Here is a 24397-nt window from a genome sequence, read left to right on the forward strand (position 1 = left end):
CTCTGGCAAGCATCCAAACTTCTAATTTATTTAATCTGAGGGCAAATTTTTAAGAAAACAACCTCTATACACTAAATGTCTCAAATAGCCTAAAAGTTTACCATGCTGAATCTTTTTGAAGCCATCATCAGTCCACACTTAGTCATATATTTTATAGTCACCTGCAAAAACGCTATTTTCTGCAACCAACAAAAATACCATTTATGGAATGAATTATATATGTTTTAGGAGATGACTTAACTTTCAATAAAGCCTTTTCTACGAATTTTTAGCAAAATGTAGGATTGGGAAATTGTAAATAAGGTAACAGTAAGAAGTGACCTATATTTTGACTTTTATGAAGTCTCTTTTTATACTTTGACCATAATTTAACCATAACTTTTAATTTAGCCTAAAGTATCAGAATCCACAACTTGAAGTTTTTCTTACACCTGGAGCTGTGTCTTATAATGAGCTCCACATTTTCTGAACGGGGCTAAGAGACTGCCCCTTTAGTTTTTCGCCTTACCTGCTTCTTAGTGAGCAGAGTCCCGTCCTTATGGGACTTTGATTTACATTCACTTCTCCAGTGCTTTTTACAACACTGGGAGGGACCCAAAGGAATGCTCTTCTTGTCTCCTGAGAGATTTTTACAATCTTTTCTCAAGTGCTCCGGTTTCTTGCAACCGAAACATGTAATTCCACACGTAGTGCCGAATTTCTTCCCTTTCCTTGCTGTGGCGTAAGCTAATTCCTGCATTACAGCCAGTGAGGCATCTACACATGCTTTAATATTCCCTTTTGATTTTGACTGCCCCATGATAAAAACTTACTCGTTTCCTAACTGATTTACGATCAGCCCGCCTGCAGCACGGTCAACGAGGTCCTATCTTTGCCTGAGAAAATAAAGAATAGAAAGAAAAAAAGAAAGAGAAAGAAAAGACTAATCTGCCCAGTTGTCCCTGTTCGAAGGCGCCAACTGCCACAGACCCTCCGGGTCCCCTGTGCCTGAGTAGAAAAGAGTCTCTAGAGTAGATGGGCAAGAGATTAGGATGAAAAATGACAATCAGTCAAACACACAAGAGAGGTGTTGAATCTGAATGTAATTTACTAGTCGAGCATCAGACTTTTATAATACAGAATAAATTGCAGAACAAGGCACATTGAATTTTTCCAGGTGCAAAAGGAGTGACTTCAAAAGAAACCAGATAAATGTATAACACTGGAGAATAGCACAGATCCAAGGGGAGTGACTACAAAGGGAATTTGTAGGGACCAGATAAATGTTTACATTAGAGATTAGCACTTTCTGTCAGGCAAGAGTTTTACACTTAGAGTTAATTGCCTCAGGGTAGTTAACTCTTGACATGCCTCAAGAATAATGTAGTGTCACTGACCCCAAAATTCTCTAGGCCTCGTTAATTCTTATCAATATCTGAAGACTGTCTATTTTCAGTATAGTATACTAATTTGCTCTTGGCATGGAATGTAGTCTGTAATAAGAATTTCTATCTCAGTGAGAATTTTAGTCTCTATCTGTAAACTGCTGAGTAAAATGGCAAGTGCTTAATTGTTTACTGAATGGGTAAAGCTCCTTGCTGCTATCTGGAGTCTAAGAACACTGGGAAAAGGTTTTAGCTATGTTAGAATACAATCTTAAAAGGCATTTACTATAAGGTGATGCTTAATAGAGTGCACGTGAATCTATACACTAGATTAATGTGTTGGAAATTTGAATATAATGGGTTAGGGAAAGAGATGCCATAACTCTGGGAGGAAAATTTCCCTGGACTCTTATCCTCGTGAAACAGCTTCCAGGCTTTTCGCCTAACAAACCGATCTAAACTGGAGAGTTGGCTTTCGCCAGAATATCCAGGAGGAGAGTCCTAGAAATTTATTTCTCATGAGCAGCTTTTTGGCATTTTTGCCTCACAAGCTGACTCCACCAGAGTGCCCTGACACAGACCCAAAAGGACATGCATCATATGTACTCACTAACAAGTGGATATTAGCCAAAAAGTACAGAATACCAAGAACACAATCCACAGAACTCAAGAAGGTTAACAAGCCAAAGGGCCCAATAGAGAGGATGTTTCAATCTCACTTGGGAGGGGAAAGAAAGCAGAGGGCAGAGGGAGGGAAGGAACTAGGAGGGAACTCAGAGTTGGAGGGGAAAGAGAAAGGGGGAGCATGATCAAGTACTGGGTGGGACCTGGAGCGAAGCCCCAAGGGCCAGAAGAATGAATGAAAATATATTACTTGGGAGGTGGGAGGTGGGGTGACCCTCTAGAATGTACCAGAGACCGCGGAGGTGAGAGAATCCCAAGACTCAAAGGCAGGGACCTTAGATGAAATGCCCAAAAGTGGGGAGAGTGAACTTGTAGAATCCACTTCCAGTAGAAAGGCAGGGCATCAGGTGGAGGGATATGGTTGCTATCCCACAGTCAAAAAACTCTGACCCAGGATAAAAGAACTGTAGGGACAAAAAATGGAAGAGTCTAAGGGAAAGGAGGTCCAGTGACTGGACCCATCTCAAGAGGAGGCCTGACACTATTACTGATGCTATGATGCACTTACAGACAGGGGCCTAGCATAGCTACCCTCTGAGAGGCCCAACAAGCAGCTGACTGAGACAGAAACAGATACTTACACACAACCAGTTATCTGAAATAGGGGACCCTGGTGGTTGAATTAGGGAGAAGAAGTTGAGAAGGACAACCCCATAGGAAGACCAGCAGTTTCAATTAACCTGGACCCCCAAGATCTCTCAGACACCGAGTCACCAATCAGGCAGCATACACCAGCTGATATAAGGCTCTTTACACATATACAGCAGATGACTGCCTGGTGTGGACTCAGTGAGAGAAGATGCACCTAACCCTCAAAAGGCTCAACTCTAGAGAATATGCTAATTGTAGAAGAGAACAAGCAGATTCTAGTTGCTAGGAGCCACAAAGGCTTCCAGAGTATTGTAGTTGCTGTGAAAAGAGCAAACACTGGTCAAAGGATTGCTGGTCACAGAGAGAAAGACAAGATAACCCCTTGCCATTGGGAAACAATACAAGCTGGAAACAATACAAGTGCAAACAATACAAGCTGTTTTCCTTTGGTCATTCAGGATGTACTAAGCAGGACATAAAATCAAAATTAGGTGTTTCATATCTTCTATATGCTACAGAAGGAAGTGTAGTTTTAGATCTGGCCACAGATAACCTTCTTATATTCTCCCCCAAAGCTGAATATTACAAGTTAACCACTGGTGTGTATAACCCCTTACCTTTAGGAACAGTGGGAGTAATCTTGGGAAAAATGGATTGACTTCTCAAACATTTATTGTGTATCCAGATGTAGCAGATAGGTATAACAAGAAATAAAGAGAAATCGTGACAACTATGAAAAAGGAGATGCAAATTGAAGCAAGCGATAGAATTGCTCATTCATTGTTGTTTCCTTATATCAAGGGCAAGGCCACTTGAGTTGAATGAACAAGAGCATTTGGGGTCACTGGAAAACATTTGTTCTGGCAAGCAATGATCAATGACCTGCAACAGTTTTTTAAAATTAATTTATTTTTTACACTCCATATTCCGTTCCCTGCCCCACCATTCACCCTCATAGTATCTGTGGGAAAGAATTTCCCCAACTGGCATCTATTTCCTATGAGCCACACTCTGATTTCAACTCCTGTACTAGAAAGAGGCACCCTCATCTCTCTCTGTGTTTCTTTTCTGTCACAGCCACCTCTCAGAAGTATAAATACTGAGGCAGCTCTGCACCAATACATAATAGCACATTTGCTGGAATGTTCTTCTCGTTGGACACAGAACACTGAGACATACCTTTCAAGGTCATCTCATGCTGAACATGCACTACTACTGGACCATGCTCCTACTATGACCTCTATCCTAGTAATGACTAAAGCAGCAATTCTCGGTGGATATTTGTGAAGTCTACTGGAAGCTCATGGAAGCTGTAGGACAATGTTGAGGAGCTATGGAACCCAGTAGGTCTCAGACATAAAGGATCGTGGCATCTTGGAGTCCTGTAGGATATTAATATCCTAAAAGTTTATTTAAACAATCTGACATCCCACATAGCTTCATAAGATGTCTGAACTCGTGAAAATAGTATTTGGGAAGCTACCGGATTTGAGCAGGACTAGGAAAATTGTATCACAAATTCAAATATGGACAGGCTCATACAGGGGTCTTGCTACAGTAGGTACTTCTACTGGCTCAGTGATGGACCCAGCAGTGAGTGAACTGTCAAGAGGGACAAGAGTGAATAGTATTACTAGACCCTCAATAATGATCTCTCAAGCAAGACAGTACCAGCTACAGCCACACTGGCTATTTTTACTCACTTTTCCCTTCATGTATTTGTTCAGAGGTTTCTGTCCAGATACTGCCTCATTATGACATGGGGCCACAGCGAGGGAAGAGTGGCCCTGTACATTGAATGAAAAGTGCAGACCAAGAAACCACCATGTGGATGGGACCCAGACTCATGGAGGATGAGCATATGGCATCATCTTTCCAGAAGTTGTTGATTCTTGTCAAATCAGCAATTCTTCAGCTCCACCCTCACTTGCTGTCCTTTCTCTTCTAAAAAATATTTATTTATATTTATATATATCTCAAATGTTACCCCCTCTCCCAGTCCCCCTCTTAGAGTTCCTCACCACCAACCACCCTCACTTTCACCTCTGAGAGAGCAATTACCACAGTATTTCTCTACCTTGGTGCTTCAATTCTCTGCATCCTCTCCCACTGAGATGAGATGTGGCAGCCCTCTGCTACATATATATCTGGAAATTTGGACCAGCCCATGTGTGCCCTTTGGTTTGGATCAGTCTCTGGGAGCTTCCAGGGGTCCAGGTTAGTTGACACTGTTGGTCTGCCTGAGGGATGTACATCTCTTTGAGAGCCTTCAATCTTTACCCTAACTCTTCCACAGGGGTCCCCAACTTCCTTCCAATGTTTCTCTGTGGGAATCTGTATCTGTCTCAGTTAGCTGATGGGTAGAGCCTCTCAGAGAGCTGCTATGCTAGGCTCCTATCTGCAAGTACAACATAGCATCATTAATAGTGTGAGGGATTGGTTCCTGCCCATGGGATGGGTCTCAAAATGGGCCAGTCACTGGTTGGTCATTCCTTCAATCACTGCTCCATGTTTGTCCCTGCATTTCTTTTAGACAGGACCAATTTTGAGTCAAATGCTTCGTAGGTGGGTTGCTGTTTCCATCCCTCTACTGGGGGTCCTGTCTGGTGATTGGAGGTGGTCTCTTCATGTTCCATATCTCAGCTGTTGGACATTTCTGCTAAAGTCACCTGCATTTACTCCTGGGAGTCTCCTTCATCATGGGTCTATGAGACTTCAGGGAGAATACCCCCATCACAGACCCATGGCAGCTGCATATTGTCATTCATTCTCCTGGCCTTTTGGGACTCTCTCCTGTGATCCTGCCCCTCTCTTTGTCTATCCCTCCATTCAATCACCCAGGTACCTCACTCCTTCTGCCTCCCATGACTATTTCTATCCCCCTTCTAAGTAAAATTCAAGCATCCTCACTTAGGCCTTCCTTCTTGCCTAACTTCTTTATATCTGTGGGGCATATGATGGGTATTCTGTACTTTTTGGCTAATATCCACTTACCAATGAGTACATATAATACCTGTCCTTTTTGGTCTGGGTTTCCTCACTCAGGATGGTATTTTCTAGTTCCATCCATTTGCCTGTAAAATTCATGATGTTATCATTTTTAATAGCTGAGTAGAATTCGATTGTGTACATTTTCTGTATCCATTCTTCTGTTGAGGGACATCTGGGTTGTTTCCAGATTCTGGATATTATAAATAAGGCTATTATGAACATAGTGGAGTACATGTCCTTGTTATATGTTGGAGCATCTTTCATGTATATGCCCAATGGTGGTATAGCTGGGTCTTCAGGTAGAACTAGTTCCAATTTTCTGAAGATCCACCAGATCAAGAGTGGTTGTACCAGCTTGCAATCCCATGAGCAATGGAGGAGTGTTCCTCTTTTTCCACATCCTTGCCAGCATCTGCCATCACCTGAGTTTTTGATCTTAGCCACTCTGATTGGTGTAAGGTGGAATCTCAGAGTCGTTTTGACTTGCAGTTCCCTGATGACTAAGGATGTTGGAATTTTCTTTTTAGGTACTTCTCATCCATTCAGGATACCTCTGGTGAGAATTCTCTGTTTAGTTCAGTACCCCATTTTTGATAGGATTATTTGAGTTTTTTGGAGCTTAACTTCTTGAATCTTTATTTTTTATATTAGCCCTCTGTCAGATGAAGGATGTGTAAAGATCTTTTCCCAAACTGTAGGCTGCCGTTTTGTCTTATTGACAGTGTCCTTTGCCTTACAGAAGCCTTTCAGTTTCACGAAGTCCCATTTATGAATTCTTGATCTTAATGTCTGAGACTTTGGTGTTCTGTTCAGGAAATTTTCTTTCTTTTTTTTTTAAAAAAGATTTATTTATTTATTATATGTAAGTACACTATAGCTGTCTTCAGACACACCAGAAGAGGGCATCAGATCTCATTAGGGGTGGTTGTGAGCCACCACGTGGTTGCTGGGATTTGAACTTCGGACCTTCGGAAGAGCAGTCGGGTGCTCTTAGCCATTGAGCCATCTCACCAGCCCTCAGGAAATTTTCTACTGTGCCAAAGCATTCAAGACTGTTTCCCACTTTGTATTCTATTAGATTAGGTGTTTCTGGTTTTATTTCCAGGTCTTTGACCCATTTAGATTTATATTTGTGCAGGGTAATTAATATGGATCTATCTGGATTCTGAATGAAGACATCCAATTAGGCCAGCACCATTTGTTAAAGAGGCTTTCTTTTTTCTGTTGTGTGGTTTTGGATTATTTGTTTTTTAAAAAACCAAACGTCCATAGCTGTCTGGGTTTATTTCATAGTGTTTATACTGCCCTCATTTTCATTGAATTCTAGAAAGTCTTTCATGTCTTTCTTTAGTTCTTCCCAGTTATCACTGAGTTGAGAGTTGTTCAGTTTCCATGAGTATGTGTCCTTTCTGTTGTTCATGTTGTTGTTATAGTCCAGTTTTTTTTTCCATTTTTTTAGGTATTTAGCTCATTTACATTTCCAATGCTATACCAAAAGTCCCCCATACCCACCCACCCCCACTCCCCTGCCCACCCACTCCCCCTTTTTGGCCCTGGCGTTCCCCTGTACTGGGGCATATAAAGTTTGCAAGTCCAATGGGCCTCTCTTTCCAGTGATGGCCGACTAGGCCATCTTTTGATATATATGCAGCTAGAGTCAAGAGCTCCGGGGTACTGGTTAGTTCATAATGTTGTTCCACCTATAGGGTTGCAGATCCCTTTAGCTCCTTGGCTACTTTCTCTAGCTCCTCCATTGGGAGCCCTGTGATCCATCCATTAGCTGACTGTGAGCATCCACTTCTGTGTTTGCTAGGCCCCGGCATAGTCTCACAAGAGACAGCTACATCTGGGTCCTTTCAATAAAATCTTGCTAGTGTATGCAATGGTGTCAGCGTTTGGATGCTGATTATGGGGTGGATCCCTGGATATGGCAGTCTCTACATGGTCCATCCTTTCATCTCAGCTCCAAACTTTGTCTCTGTAACTCCTTCCATGGGTGTTTTGTTCCCAATTCTAAGGAGGGGCATAGTGTCCACACTTCAGTCTTCATTCTTCTTGAGTTTCATGTGTTTAGCAAATTGTATCTTATATCTTGGGTATCCTAGGTTTGGGGCTAATATCCACTTATCAGTGAGTACATATTGTGTGAGTTTCTTTGTGAATGTGTTACCTCACTCAGGATGATGCCCTCCAGGTCCATCCATTTGGCTAGGAATTTCATAAATTCATTCTTTTTAATAGCTGAGTAGTACTCCATTGTGTAGATGTACCACATTTTCTGTATCCATTCCTCTGTTGAGGGGCATTTGGGTTCTTTCCAGCTTCTGGTTATTATAAATAAGGCTGCTATGAACATAGTGGAGCATGTGTCCTTCTTACCCGTTGGGGCATCTTCTGGATATATGCCCAGGAGAGGTATTACTGGATCCTCCGGTAGTACTATGTCCAATTTTCTGAGGAACCGCCAGACTGATTTCCAGAGGGGTTGTACAAGCCTGCAATCCTACCAACAATGGAGGAGTGTTCCTCTTTCTCCACATCCACGCCAGCATCTGCTGTCACCTGAATTTTTGATCTTAGCCATTCTGACTGGTGTGAGGTGGAATCTCAGGGTTGTTTTGATTTGCATTTCCCTGATGATTAAGGATGTTGAACATTTTTTCAGGTGTTTCTCTGCCATTCAGTATTCCTCAGGTGAGAATTCTTTGTTCAGTTCTGAGCCCCATTTTTTAATGGGGTTATTCGATTTTCTGAAGTCCACCTTCTTGAGTTCTTTATATATGTTGGATATTAGTCCCCTATCTGATTTAGGATAGGTAATGATCCTTTCCCGATCTGTTGGTGGTCTTTTTGTCTTACTGACGGTGTCTTTTGCCTTGCAGAAACTTTGGAGTTTCATTAGGTCCCATTTGTCAATTCTCGATCTTACAGTACAAGCCATTACTGTTCTGTTCAGGAATTTTTCCACTGTGCCCATATCTTCAAGGCTTTTCCCCACTTTCTCCTCTATAAGTTTCAGTGTCTCTGGTTTTATGTGAAGTTCCTTGATCCACTTAGATTTGACCTTAGTACAAGGAGATAAGTATGGATCGATTCGCATTCTTCTACATGATAACAACCAGTTGTGCCAGCACCAATTGTTGAAAATGCTGTCTTTCTTCCACTGGATGGTTTTAGCTCCCTTGTCGAAGATCAAGTGACCATAGGTGTGTGGGTTCATTTCTGGGTCTTCAATTCTATTCCATTGGTCTACTTGTCTGTCTCTATACCAGTACCATGCAGTTTTTATCACATTTGCTCTGTAGTAAAGCTTTAGGTCAGGCATGGTGATTCCACCAGAGGTTCTTTTATCCTTGAGAAGACTTTTTACTATCCTAGGTTTTTTGTTATTCCAGATGAATTTGCAAATTGCTCCTTCTAATTCGTTGAAGAATTGAGTTGGAATTTTGATGGGGATTGCATTGAATCTGTAGATTGCTTTTGGCAAGATAGCCATTTTTACAATGTTTATCCTGCCAATCCATGAGCATGGGAGATCTTTCCATCTTCTGAGATCTTCTTTAATTTCTTTCTTCAGAGATTTGAAGTTTTTATCATACAGATCTTTCACTTCCTTAGTTAGAGTCACGCCAAGGTATTTTATATTATTTGTGACTATTGAGAAGGGTGTTGTTTCCCTAATTTCTTTCTCAGCCTGTTTATTCTTTGTATAGAGAAAGGCCATTGACTTGTTTGAGTTTATTTTATATCCAGCTACTTCACCGAAGCTGTTTATCAGGTTTAGGGGTTCTCTGGTAGAATTTTTAGGGTCATTTATATATACTATCATATCATCTGCAAAAAGTGATATTTTGACTTCCTCTTTTCCAATTTGTACCCCCTTGATCTCCTTTTGTTGTCGAATTGCTCTGGCTAATACTTCAAGTACTATGTTGAAAAGGTAGGGAGAAAGTGGGCAGCCTTGTCTAGTCCCTGATTTTAGTGGGATTGCTTCCAGCTTCTCTCCATTTACTTTGATGTTGGCTACTGGTTTGCTGTAGATTGCTTTTATCATGTTTAGGTATGGGCCTTGAATTCCTGATCTTTCCAAAACTTTTATCATGAATGGATGTTGGATCTTGTCAAATGCTTTTTCTGCATCTAACGAGATGATCATGTGGTTTTTGTCTTTGAGTTTGTTTATATAATGGATTACATTGATGGATTTTCGTATATTAAACCATCCTTGCATCCCTGGAATAAAACCTACTTGGTCAGGATGGATGATTGCTTTAATATGTTCTTGGATTCGGTTAGCGAGAATTTTATTGAGGATTTTTGCATCGATATTCATAAGAGAAATTGGTCTGAAGTTCTCTATCTTTGTTGGGTCTTTCTGTGGTTTAGGTATCAGAGTAATAGTGGCTTCATAAAATGAGTTGGGTAGAGTACCTTCTACTTCTATTTTGTGAAATAGTTTGTGCAGAACTGGAATTAGATCTTCTTTGAAGGTCTGATAGAACTCTGCACTAAACCCGTCTGGTCCTGGGCTTTTTTTGGCTGGGAGACTATTAATAACTACTTCTATTTCTTTAGGTGATATGGGACTGTTTAGATGGTCAACTTGATCCTGATTTAACTTTGGTACCTGGTATCTGTCCAGAAATTTGTCCATTTCGTCCAGGTTTTCCAGTTTTGTTGAGTATAGCCTTTTGTAGAAGGATCTGATGGTGTTTTGGATTTCTTCAGGATTTGTTGTTATGTCTCCCTTTTCATTTCTGATTTTGTTAATTAGGATTTTGTCCCTGTGCCCTTTAGTGAGTCTAGCTAAGGGTTTATCTATCTTGTTGATTTTCTCAAAGAACCAACTCCTCGTTTGGTTAATTCTTTGAATAGTTCTTCTTGTTTCCACTTGGTTGATTTCACCCCTTAGTTTGATTATTTCCTGCCGTCTACTCCTCTTGGGTGAATTTGCTTCCTTTTTTTCTAGAGCTTTTAGATGTGTTGTCAAGCTGCTAGTATGTGCTCTCTCCCGTTTCTTCTTGGAGGCACTCAGAGCTATGAGTTTCCCTCTTAGAAATGCTTTCATTGTGTCCCATAGGTTTGGGTACGTTGTGGCTTCATTTTCATTAAACTCTAAAAAGTCTTTAATTTCTTTCTTTATTCCTTCCTTGACCAAGGTATCATTGAGAAGAGTGTTGTTCAGTTTCCACGTGAATGTTGGCTTTCCGTTATTTATGTTGTTATTGAAGATCAGTCTTAGGCCATGGTGGTCTGATAGGATACATGGGACAATTTCAATATTTTTGTATCTGTTGAGGCCTGTTTTGTGACCAATTATATGGTCAATTTTGGAGAAGGTCCCGTGAGGTGCTGAGAAGAAGGTATATCCTTTTGTTTTAGGATAAAATGTTCTGTAGATATCTGTCAGGTCCATTTGTTTCATAACTTCTGTTAGTTTCACTGTGTCCCTGTTTAGTTTCTGTTTCCACGATCTGTCCATTGATGAAAGTGGTGTGTTGAAGTCTCCCACTATTATTGTGTGAGGTGCAACGTGTGCTTTGAGCTTTACTAAGGTGTCTTTAATGAATGTGGCTGCCCTTGCATTTGGAGCGTAGATATTCAGAATTGTGAGTTCCTCTTGGAGGATTTTACCTTTGATGAGTATGAAGTGCCCCTCCTTGTCTTTTTTGATAACTTTGGGTTGGAAGTCAATTTTATCCGATATTAAAATGGCTACTCCAGCTTGTTTCTTCAGACCATTTGCTTGGAAAATTGTTTTCCAGCCTTTCACTCTGAGGTAGTGTCTGTCTTTTTCCCTGAGATGGGTTTCCTGTAAGCAGCAGAATGTTGGGTCCTGTTTGTGTAGCCAGTCTGTTAGTCTATGTCTTTTTATTGGGGAGTTGAGACCATTGATATTAAGAGATATTAAGGAAAAGTAATTGTTGCTTCCTGTTATTTTTATTGTTAAAGTTGGCATTCTGTTCTTGTGGCTGTCTTCTTTTAGTTTTGTTGAGGGATTATCTTCTTGTTTTTTCTAGGGCGTGGTTCCCGTCCTTGTATTGGTTTTTTTCTGTTATTATCCTTTGAAGGGCTGGATTCGTGGAGAGATAATGGGTGAATTTAGTTTTGTCGTGGAATACTTTGGTTTCTCCATCTATGGTAATTGAGAGTTTGGCTGGGTATAGTAGCCTGGGCTGGAATTTGTGTTCTCTTAGTGTCTGTATAACATCTGTCCAGGCTTTTCTGGCTTTCATAGTCTCTGGTGAAAAATCTGGTGTAATTCTGATAGGCTTGCCTTTATATGTTACTTGACCTTTTTCCCTTACTGCTTTTAGTATTCTAGCTTTATTTAGTGCATTTGATGTTCTGATTATTATGTGTCGGGAGGAATTTCTTTTCTGGTCCAGTCTATTTGGAGTTCTGTAGGCTTCTTGTATGTTCATGGGCATCTCTTTCTTTAGATTTGGGAAGTTTTCTTCAATAATTTTGTTGAAGATGTTTGCTGGTCCTTTGAGTTGAAAATCTTCATTCTCATCCACTCCTATTATCCGTAGGTTCGGTCTTCTCATTGTGTCCTGGATTTCCTGGATGTTTTGAGTTAGGATCTTTTTGCATTTTCCATTTTCTTTGATTGTTGTGCCGATGCTCTCTATGGAATCTTCTGCACCTGAGATTCTCTCTTCCATCTCTTGTATTCTGTTGCTGATGCTGGCATCTATGGTTCCAGATTTCTTTCCTAGGGTTTCTATCTCCAGCGTTGCCTCACCTTGGGTTTTCTTTATTGTGTCTACTTCCCTTTTTAGGTCTAGTATGGTTTTGTTCATTTCTATCACCTGTTTCGATGTGTTTTCCTGTTTTTCTATAAGGACTTCTACCTGTTTGGTTGTGTTTTCCTGTTTTTCTTTAAGGACTTGTAACTCTTTAGCAGTGTTCTCCTGTATTTCCTTAAGTGAGTTATTAAATTCCTTCTTTATGTCCTCTACCATCATCATGAGAAATGCTTTTAAATCCAGGTCTACCTTTTCAGGTGTGTTAGGATGTCCTGGACTGGGCGAAGTGGGAGTGCTGGGTTCTGATGATGGTGAGTGGTCTTGGTTCCTGTTAGTAGGATTCTTACGTTTACCTTTTGCCATCTGGCAATCTCTGGAGTTAGTTGTTATAGTTGTCTTTGTTTAGAGATTGTTCCCCTGTTGCTTTTGTTACCCTCTATCAGCAGACGTGGGAGACTAGCTCTCTCCTCTGAGTTTCAGTGGTCAGAGCAGTCTCTGCAGGCAAGCTCTCCTCTTTCAGGGAAGGTGCACAGTTATCTGGTGTTTGGACCTCCTCCTGGTTGAAGATGAAGGCCCAAAACAGGATCTTTCCCAGAAGCTGTGTTGCTTTGGCCAGGAAGGTGGCCGGTTGTCTGGAGCCGAAGGTGGCGCTGCCTCAGAAGCTCTGTGGCTCTAGCCTTTCCCAGAAATGGCTGGCCTCTGTATTCCACACCGTCACCCGTGCAGCCTGCCCTCCGCGGAGTCCTGGAGCCAAGGAGACTCCCGCTGCCAGGGCCTGAGGCACAAACCTCTCGGGCTGGCGGATCCCTGTGCACTCACCAGGAAGGTGGCCGGTTGTCTGGAGCCGAAGATGGCACCCGTTATAGTCCAGTTTTAATCCATCTGATAAGATGCAAGGGGCTTCAATCTTCTTGTATCTGTTGAGATTTGTTTTGAGACTAATTATATGGTCATTTTTTGTGAAGGTTCCATGAGGTTTCTGAGATGAAGGTATATTCTTTTTTGCATGGGTGAAATGTTCTATAGATATCTGTTATGGCCATTTGAATCAAAACCTGTTACATTCATTATTTCTCTTTTTAGTTTCTGTCCATTGGTGAGAGTGGGGTGTTGAAGTCTCCCACTATTAATGTGTGGGTTTTGAGGTGTGATTTCAGCTTTAGTAATGTTTCTTTTAGGAATGTAGGTGCCCTTGCATTTGGGGTATAGATATTTAGAATTGATATGTCCTCTTGGTGGAATTTTTTCTTTGATGAGTAGGAAGTATCCTTCCCTGTCTCTTTTGATTGCTTTTGGTTAAAAGTTTATTTATTAAATATTAGAATAGCTACTCCAGCTTGTCTTTTGGTTCTATTTGTTTGGGAGATCTTTTTCCAGATCTTTATACTGAGATAATGACTGTCTTTGTTTCTGAAATGTGTTTTGTATACAGCCAAATGATGGATTCTGTTTATACATCCATTCTGTTAGCCTGTATCTTTTTACTGGGAATTCTTTGATGTTGAGAGATGTTAATGACCAATGATTGTTACAGCCCATTATTTTGATGTTGGTGGTAGTTGAAGTGTGTGTGTGTGTGTGTGTGTGTGTGTGTGTGTGTGTGAGAGAGAGAGAGAGAGAGAGAGAGAGAGAGAGAGAGAGAGAGAGAGAGAGTTTCTCTTCTATTTGTTTTAAAGGTGTGAAATTATTTGTTTTTGTGTTTTCTTGGGTATATATTTAGTTAGCCTCATTGTGCTGGAGTTTTTCTTTTAGTAGCCTCTGTAGGGCTGGGTTAGTGGAAAGGTATTGTTTGAATTTGCTTTTGTAATGGAGTATTTTTGTTACTCCATCTATGGTGATGGAAAGTTTTTCTGGGTATAGTAGTCTGGGATGACATCTGTGGTCTCTTAGAGTCTTCCCAAGCTCTTGTAGGTTTTAGAGTCTCAGATGAGAAATCAAGTGTAATTCTGATAAGTTTGCCTTTTTTTTTTTTATATGCTACGTGGCCTTTTCCCCTTGCTGCTTTTAAATTTTTTGATATATATATATATATATATATATATATATATATATATATATATATATATATTTGATTATTATGTGATGGAAGGATTTTCTTTTCTGGTTCAAACTGTTTGGTGCTCTGTAGGGTTCTTATACCTTTATAGGTATCTCTTTTTTTAGGTTAGGGATTTTTTTCTATAATTTTGTTGAAGACTCCATATCCCGATCCATCCTAGAGGACCCACTTCACCAGAGCAGTTGGTAAGAACCCTCCCACCCCAACCCTCACCCACCTCGAGTCCTGGAGCTGCTCCTGGGAGCCTGGTGGACTCTGGACCAATCACCCACCAAACCCCTGCCCTCCCAAATACCACTCCCCTTCCATTCCTTCCACCCCTTCCACCTGGTCCTTGCAGCTAGGGGTCGGGGGGCAAACTCCTAGTTGCTCCTGTGAAGACTCCATGTCCTGATCCATCCTAGAGGACCTTTTGCACTCAGAGCAGTTGAGGACCCACTGCACTCAGAGCAGTTGTCTGAAGACCTCCCAGGAGATCTACTGCAGCCAGGGCAACAGATCAGCAGCTTCTCTGCCCCTGTGAAGATCCCCATTGGTAAGCCCCACAGGTGGTGGGATACAGCTAGGGACATAGACCTACCTGGAGACCTGAAGAAACCCAGGGACAAAAGAGGCAGAATCCAGACAGTCACCCAGACCAACAAACATCAGGGATATCCAGATGGTGAAAGACAAGCACAAGACCATAAGCAACAGAAGCCAAAATACATGGGCATCCTCAGAACCTAGTACTTCCACCACAGCAAGCCCTGAATACACCAACACACCTGACAATCAGGAATCTGTCCTAAAAATCCTATCTCATGAAGCTAATAGAGTCATTTAAGGAGGATATCAATAACTCACTGAAAGAAATACAGGAAAACACAGATAAACAGGTGAAGAAATTGAATACAGTGATCCAAGATCTAAAGGTAAAAGTAGAAACAATAAAGAAAACACAAATGGAGGCAAACCTGGAAATGGAAAGCCTAGGAAAGAGGTCAGGAATTGCAGATGTAAGTATTACCAACGGAATACAAGAGATAGAAGAGAGAATCCCAGGTGTAGAAGATACAGAGATTGACACAACTGTCAAAGAAAATTCAAAACATAAAAAAATTTCCTGTAACCCAATCACAAAAGAACTCTCTTGATATGCACTCACTGATAAGTGGATATTAACCCACAAACTTAGAATACCCAAGATACAATTTGCAAAATACAAGAAAATCAAGAAGAATGAAAACCAATGCATGGATACTTCATTCCTCCTTAGAATAGTGAACAAAATACCCATGGAAGGAGTTACAGAGACAAAGTTTGGAGCTAAGATGAAAGGATGGACCATCCAGAGACTGCCCCACCTGGGGATCCATCCCATAACCAGCCACCAAATGCAGACACTATTGCATATGCCAGCAAGATTTTGCTGAAAGGACGCTGATAATAGCTGTCTCTTGTGAGGCTATGCCAGTGCCTGGCAAATACAGAAGTGGGTGCTCATAGTCATCTATTGAATGGAACACAGGGCTCCCAATGGAGGAGCTAGAGAAAGTACCCAAGGAGCTGAAGGGGTCTGCAACCCTATAGGTGGAACAACAATATGAACTAACCAGTACCCCCAGATCTTGTATCTCTAGCTGCATATGTAGCAGAAGATGGCCTAGTCGGCCATCATTGGGAAGAGAGGCCCCTAGGTCTTGCAAACTTTATATGCCCCAGTACAGGGGAATGCCAGGGCCAAGAAGGGAGAGGGGGTGGGTAGGGGAGCAGGGCAGGGGGAGGGTATAGGGGACTTTCAGGATAGCATTTGAAATGTAAATGAAGAAAATATCTAATAAAAATTGGAAAAATATATCAAATACTAAAAATTGTTTTATCAACATCTCTAATACAAAATTCAAACTGTAAACATTAAAAGGCGAGATAAAGTTAAAATAGAAGTGTAACATCAAAATGTCCACAGAAATATACTCTTTCATATTTTGATATTTTCTTATTTGAAAATAAAGACATTAACTTGTTAAAAAAAAAATCTCCTAACCCAAAGCATGCAGGAAATTCAGGACACAATGAAAAGACCAAATCTAAGAATAATCAGAATAGAGGAGAATGAAGATTCCAGCTCAAAGGACCCAAAAACATCTTCAACAAAATCATAGAAGAAAACTTCCCCAACCTAAAGAAAAAGATGGTCATAAAGGTACAGTAAGCCCGTAGAACAGCAAATAAATGGGATCAGAAAAGAAAATCTCCTCATCACATGATTATAAAAACACTAAACACACACAGCAAAGAAAGAATATTGAAAGCTGCAAGGGAAAAAGGCTAAGTAACAACCAAAGGTAGAATAACACCAGACTTCTCCACAAAGACTCTTCCTCTTTTTCTATACCTATTACTCATAGGTTTGGTCTTTCCAAAATATCCCAAATTTACTGATGTTTTGTGTCATAGGCTTTTTAGATTTTGCACTTTTGTTGACTGATATGTCAATCTTTCTATAATAATTTCTACACATGAGGTTCTCTCTTCTGTCTCCCATATTCTGTTGTTAATGCTGACATCTGTAGTTATTGTTCTCTTTCTTAGATTTTCCATTTCCAGGTTTGCCTCAGTTTGTTTTCTTTATTGCTTTCATTTCCCTCTTCAGGCCTTGGATAGTCTTATTCATGTCCTTCATATGCACCCATTTGATTGAATTTTACTGTATTTCTTTTTATTTATTTTCTTCCTTATTTAATGTCTCTGACTGTTTTAATTTATTTTCTGGTATTTCCTTTAGGGATTTATTCATGTACTCTTTAAAGGCCTCTATCTCCTTAAGAGCATGGATTTAACATCCTCTTCTCGTGCTTCAGTTTCATTAGGAAATCCAGGGATTGTTTCAGTAGGATAGCTGGGATCTGGTGGTGTCATACAGCCCAGGCTCTTGGGTCTTGATGATTGTGTGTGTATGTGTGTGTCTTTTTTTTTTTTTTTTTTTTTTTTGGTAAAATTCCAACTTTATTGAACAAAGGAATAAATGGGGGTTTGTTTTCACATCATGGTTATTTTTGAACCGTCTGATCCATGACAGTACTTATCAACACAAGATGTTTATCTATTTCTGTCATTTGTATTTTGTTTAATATTATATTCATAAGTATACTTAAATCAATTAGTAGTACATGGTAACACATGGCTCACATGTTACTTAGACTGGTAATAACAGAACAGCTCTATAGTAACTTTGTAAGTTCATGTACAAATTTGAATTTTGTGCAAAAAAATGCTTTTATTTTTTATATCACTGGGACCTGACGTCAGTTACAGATACACAAATACTTCTGTATTCTATCGCCCAGCCAGAACAAACATCTGTGATATAACATTTTCATTATGCAAGTCTTCCTTTTTACATTTTCAGTAAGAATGCTATAAACAAAATGTCTGGGGTGCTAATGAAGGAAAAAGTTTAATTTATTTATTTCAAATCCTCCAGGAAGAAATGGAGAATCTGCTATCTTTACTGAAAAGGCGGTGTAAATATTTAACTGTCAAAACTACTGTACTGGCTAGTTTTGTGTCAACTTGACACAGCTGGAGTTATCACAGAGAAAGGAGCTTCAGTTGGGGAAATGCCTCCATGAGATCCAACTGTAAGGCATTTTCTCAATTAGTGATCAAGGGGTGTGGTCCCCTTGTGGTTGGTGCCATTTCTGGGCTGGTAGTCTTGGGTTCTATAAGAGAGCAGGCTGAGCAAGCCAGGGGAGGCAAGCCAATAAAGAACATCCCTCCATGACCTCTGCATCAGCTCCTGCTTCCTGACCTGCTTGAGTTCCAGTCCTGACTTCTTTCAGTGATGAACAGCAATGTAGAAATGTAAGCTGAATAAATCCTTTCCTCCCCAACTGCTTCTTCGTCATGATGTTTGTGCAGGAATAGAAACCCTGACTAAGACAACTACATAACCACATGAACAAATATGTGCAGTTCAACAACACCCCCTTACTGGAAACACGAGCGTTCCACATCACAGTTCCCATAAGGACTTTTAAAAGCCTCAAAATTCCGTGTCTTCTCTGGATTCCACCCATGCTTGCTTTATTAATGGTTCGCTTCAGTCATCGTCTCTGTCTTCATAAATTTTCTTTAGAACATTCATTAATCCCTCACTAGAGTCTGCCTCAGTGTCAGAGAAAGGCTTTTCTGTCGGAGGAAGGATTTTCTTTCTCTTTGCATTCTTTTTTCCACCTGAGTTAAGTAGTCCCATCTTGTGTTTACCGCTTTCTTTTTTCATACAATAACTGTATCAGTCTTGACTTTTTTTTTGAACTGTTTTCCACAGAGATAGGTTTCAAAAGATTGTTCACAATCATGGAGTAATTCTTGCCATTGAGGTTTTTTACCAAAAGATCGAATGACCTCTCTGGAAGTGTACCTGCACTTTCTCAGTGGGAACCTGATGGACTCCAGGTAAGGTAATGTAGATTTTCACAAACTTATCTGACTGATCCCATCCATAATTACTGATTTTCACGGTGTATCCTATTGTACGAGGAGCAACCACAGCAGCTGGCTTTTCATTATCAAGTTCTGGTTTCTTCTGCGACTTCTGTTGCACCTTGTTCTTGAGTTCCATCTTAATCTTGGATTTTTCACTTGTAGAGTATCACATAGTCCTTTCGTGGTGGACTTTTCCAGCAATACTTTGACCTCTTCTAGGTCTTTCTGCAACTCCTCCAAAGCGGAAGTCATGCTGTGGTGCATCAGACCCGAGGCAGGAGCTGCAGAGGTGCACCGAAGCAGACAGGAAAAGCCGCCACCCACGAGCGTCGCAGTGCTCTGTTCTTAGCTGTCTATTAGGGATTTGGTTTTCCCGGGTGCTGCCTAGATAATCTTGATGGCAGCAGCACTTTTAGGGAAGGTGGCGTGAGCCAGGGGTCAGACAACTGAGATCAGAATACCCTACTCGATTGGCTATGCCTCAAGCAGACCCCACTCTGCAGGCTGTGTCCCAGATAGACCCTTTTCTGTAGGTTGTGTCCCAGTGAGACACAGTTGGGGTTGTGAGTGGGTCCAACTCTGCCTGCTGCACCAGGCTGACCAGCTGGGGTAGTAGGCAGATACAACTAGGATAGATGGTCAGGTGGGATTCCAAGCCGGTTAGTTTTAGGGCTCCTAGAGATTTCCACTGTGGGGGCAGGACACTCGTGGGGTCCTGCGAGACTACTTTAGACTGGAGAGCCAGGTCACAGCTAGAATATGGGGCTCCATGGATTGCAGGAGCCCCTTACTTCTGTTGTAACTGATATAATATTGTAATTGTATAAAATGAAAGAATTATTTGTGAGAAGTATCACACATCTGTAGAAACCATTAATTTTAGTTTTAGTGATCATATGGTACAATTGAATCTTTCTTTAAATACTATTTAATATGGATTTTAGTCACTGATGACCTAGGTTTCCAACATATTAAAATACACAGTATGATTTATCAGCTAAATTTTCTCTCACATTAAATGGCTGAGCTATTTAGCTTTGCCTTTGTCTGTTAAGGCTGTCTCATCATTTCACAACTTAGCTTAGGACACAGAGGGCAGTTATAACACAGCAGAAAATTAACCCCACCCTGTCCAGCTGACAATATCAATGAGATTCCTAGGAGAAAATATGAGGACGATTTGATGAGCACAAGTGCCTCAGAGAGCTCCATTGTCAACATTCTGCATCTACCAATGATGAGCCCTGTGGAGCCTGCATAACTGGAGTAACTGAAGAGAAGAACTCTTATTGCTCAAGCTCTGTGATCTTGCAGAGAGAGTCATCAATTTTGTAAATTCTTGTGTGTGTTCTTGTACTTTTACTATGAGTTTTATAACTCCATCCTTTCTACATAAGAGAATACATCCATCTGGAGGAAATACCTACATAAAACTCTACTCCTTTCCATTCTCTCCATCTTCTCTTCTGTACCATCCCCTGAGCCAAAAACGTGTGAGACAGACTCTCAATTTATTTCATTTCTAGATGACCACTGACCCACTACACTACTTCCAGATGAGTACCAGACCACTCTATGACATCAACAGCCATTTACTCTCAACAATTTGATCAATAATGAGCTGCAGTAACCATCACTCACAGCACAAATAACTTTGTCACAGGAGTAATACTGACAGCATCAGTGATCCATGAACAGGAATAGAAGCATTTACAAGGTATTTGTCAGGCATATCATCTGCGTTTGACAAAATAAAGCAGTACTCTCTTCACTTACACATTTTAAAATGTGGTTATTTGCCATTAATGCCTCCAGACTTGAGAACTCTCTGTTCATCAGCCTATGTGTTGATTGGATTGTTTGGCTTTTTGTTATTTAAAATCTTTAATTCTCTACATAAGTCTAGATATAAACTCCCTGACAGGTTTTCAGTTACTGAAAATTTTATTCTACTCTGCAGTCATTCTTTTTTTTTTCTTTAGTCATTTGTTTTGTTTTTAAATTATTATTATTTTATTTATTTAAATTTCAGCCACTGGAGCCCCCCCCAGTCCCCCCTCCCCCACACAGTTCATCCCATTCCTCCTCACCCCTGTCTTGGAGAGGATGTTCCCCACCACCAGGGCTCTTCCTTCCCTGAGATCTAAAGTCTCTCAAGGGTTAGGTGTATCTTCTCCCACTGAGGCCAAACCAGGCAGTCCTCTCCTATAAACATGCAGGGAGCCTTGCACCAGCAATGCTGGTAGTGGTATCAGTGTCTGGGAGCTCCCAGGGATCTGGGTTAGTTGAGACTGCTAGTCTTATGGGCTCACCCTCCCCTTCAACTTCTACAATCCTAATTCAACCATAGGGGTCCCCAACTTCAATCTTGGATGTAAGTATCTGCATATGTCTCAGTCTGCTGCCAGTTGGGCCTCTCAGAGGACAGCCATGCTAGGCTTCTGTCTATAAGTACATAATAGCATCAGAGATGTATCCTTAGTTGGGGCAATTACTGGTTTTTCTTAACTATATACAATAAGAACTATTATGAGAACTATCACATAAGAATTATATTTACAATGTCCACTCCATAATTATTTGGCAACCTTGTAGAAAGCACAGCACCACCTATTCCATCCTGGTGAGTGCAAAGTTATCTAAATCACTGTATCTAAATCACTTTCTTTTAACTTGCATTTAAAAACCTATTTTTAGACTCTACACTACTTTCTTAGATCCTAATCAACTTAAGCTTTCATGTCTTTACTTAATAAAGAAATCTATAAGACTGTAGCTATCTCGTCTCCAATGCCATCAGAGACATGAGAAGTATAAATACTACCCGGGTAAACATGAAATGTAGATCGAGAAGCTTCCACAACCACAGGAACAGCAGAGACTGCTGGCTGCCTGCGTAGTCACCCCAGTCTCCTCTGGATCACTGGGGCATCCACCTTCAGCCTAAAGGCCAGGAATATCTGACAGACTTGTCTGTGAAACAGGAATTTTGAACACCTGGCCTATCTTATTTCTGCAAATTTGGGCATTTGGCTTCCCTGGGTCCTGCTTGTCTAGACTTTGTACAGCCTATTGTCAGCACTGGAGATAACTGCATTTTTATGTCCAGTAGCCAGTGTTGCCATGTTTGAAGCATATAGAGGTTCTTCATTGCCTATCACCTACTTTGAAGTAGATTGGGAGTATTGACAGCAGCAGATGTGTCTCTCTATTAGAAAAACCTTTGATTACAAATGCTATACTCTGTAGATCTCTGAAGTGTTTGAAGACTGCCATTGTATCTATAATATATCTGAATGTGTTTAACTTTGAAAATATATACAAGAGGCTAAATAAAGCTTATTTCTGTAATTAGCTAAACTAGAATCTAACAGGACCACAAGAAAAATATTTTTATTAATTGGTTATTTTATTTATTTACATTTCAAATGTTGTCCCCCTTCCTGGTCTCCCCTCTGTAAACCCCCCATCCTCTTCCCCTCCCCTTTGTCTCTAGGAGGATGCTTTCCCACCCACCCACCCACCTACTCCTGCCTCACCTCTTTACCATCCCCCTATACTGGGGCAACAAGCCTCCACAGGACCATGTGCCTCCCCCTTCCATTGATCTTAGATAAGGCAGTCCTCTGCTGCATGTGTAGCTGGAGCCAAGAACCCATCCATGTATACTCTTTGGTCAGTGGTTTAGTCCCTGGGAGCTCTGGGGTGTCTGGTTGGTTGATATTGTTGTTCTTCCTATAGAGTTGCAATCCCCTTCAGCTCCTTCAGTCCTTCCCCTAACTCTTCCATTGGGGTCCCCATGCTCAGTTCAATGGTTGTCTGTGAGTATCTGCATCTGTCTCAGTCAGATGCTGGCAAAACCTCTCAGAGGACAGCCATCCTAGGATCCTGTCTGTGAGCACTTCTTGGTATCAGTACTAGTGTCGAGGTTTGGTGTTGCAGATGGGATGGATCCCAGGTGGGGTGGTCTCTGGGCGGCCTTTCCTTCAGTCTCTCCTCCATTTTTGGTCCCTGTGTTTCCTTTAGACAGGAACAATTCTAGGTTAAAATTTTTGAGATGGGTGGGTGGCCCCATCCCTCAAGTCGGGGACAGGCCTCTACTGGAGGTGGTCTCTTCAGGTTCTCTCTCCCCTCTGTTAGGTTTTTCAGCTAATGTCATCCCCAATGGATTCTTGGAACCTAGCATTTCCCTGGCATCTGGGACTTTCTAGTGGTTTGCCTGATCCCCACCCTTGGTGACTAAATAATAACTTGCATTTCTAATTATTCTAAACAGTTAGCAATAGTGTCTTTCATAAGACTAGAACTTTACATTTTAAAGAGTTGCATGTGTGCAATACCTTAATCAAGAGTTCAAATATTGATATATACAAATAAATACGATATAACCTAGAATTTTAATAAATATACAAAAGTCTATACCGAAGTAAAATATTTGAGATGTATAGTTACTTTCTAAACTAAAAGTAGATTCAATAATAAACCTTTAATCCTATCAACCCCCAATTCCACATACACACACTCTTTCTTTTATAACCTGGTTTTTCTCAGGTGCTCTTCATGTCTGAAACACCTTGTACCTCGAGTTACGGCCCCAAAGCTGCTTTCTGACTGCAAAAAGTGCCTGGATGTCCCTCATGGGCCTTCACTCATGTGTTTAATGACACATCTTACTGCAGTGTCCTTAAACCTCAGCAAGCTTCATTTTTCTTTCAGAAAACTCACTGCCACCAGCTTCTATGGTGAAAAATACCATATTCCTCAGTTAATACACTGGCCATTTTAAGATGTGTCTCTAAAACTGGGTATTTTGAGCTCTGGGGATTTTAGCTTTACACTTTTATATACACATATGGCTAAATTAACTGAAACTACACCACCACATATTTTGATATCTGAGACTTTGTGCACCTACTGAGGCAGCTAACGGTGGCAATCTCAGGTGACCTCAGGTCACCCATCCTCTATCTCTCAAACCCTCAACTGATTTGAGATTTAACCCTTTAATCCTGTCACCCTGCATGGATTTCTCCTCCCTGCTCCCTCTCGTATTCAAAAGATGTGGGGACTTGAAATCTTGTCCCCTCTTCCGTCCTGCAGAAAGCTCCCATTCCTTCCATCATAGCACTAGTCTGAGTTGTTTAGGGTTCCCCTTTCTGTCACTCTTCACTTCCCCAGCACTTCTACCTCTACCTGTAACCTCTCTAGTTGCATCTTAGCTCCCTCCATTTTCATTCACAATTTTTTCAATTGCTCAACCATTCTCCAAACCTCTTTTGAGACAGAACACAAGAAGCAAAAACAGAAAATCCCCTCTGGGAGTAAAGCAGGAGACCATCCAGTGGGAGCAGCAACAATGAAAGTTTTGCTGATGTCCTGAAACACAGTAATGCATTCCTCATACACTGCAGTCTCCTCTACGGCATTATGAACCAAGTTTCCCAGTATGCTTAGCCACATTGGGTGCCACTGAAGTTGGCATATTT

The 24397-nt window shown here is 40.9% G+C and overlaps 1 pseudogene; it reads right to left on the reverse strand.

Moving 5' to 3' along the window:
• Gm13359 (predicted gene 13359) lies at positions 18367-19249 on the reverse strand (annotated as a pseudogene).

This window comes from Mus musculus, chromosome 2 (assembly GCF_000001635.26).
Source record: "Mus musculus strain C57BL/6J chromosome 2, GRCm38.p6 C57BL/6J".
NCBI lineage: Eukaryota > Metazoa > Chordata > Mammalia > Rodentia > Muridae > Mus > Mus musculus.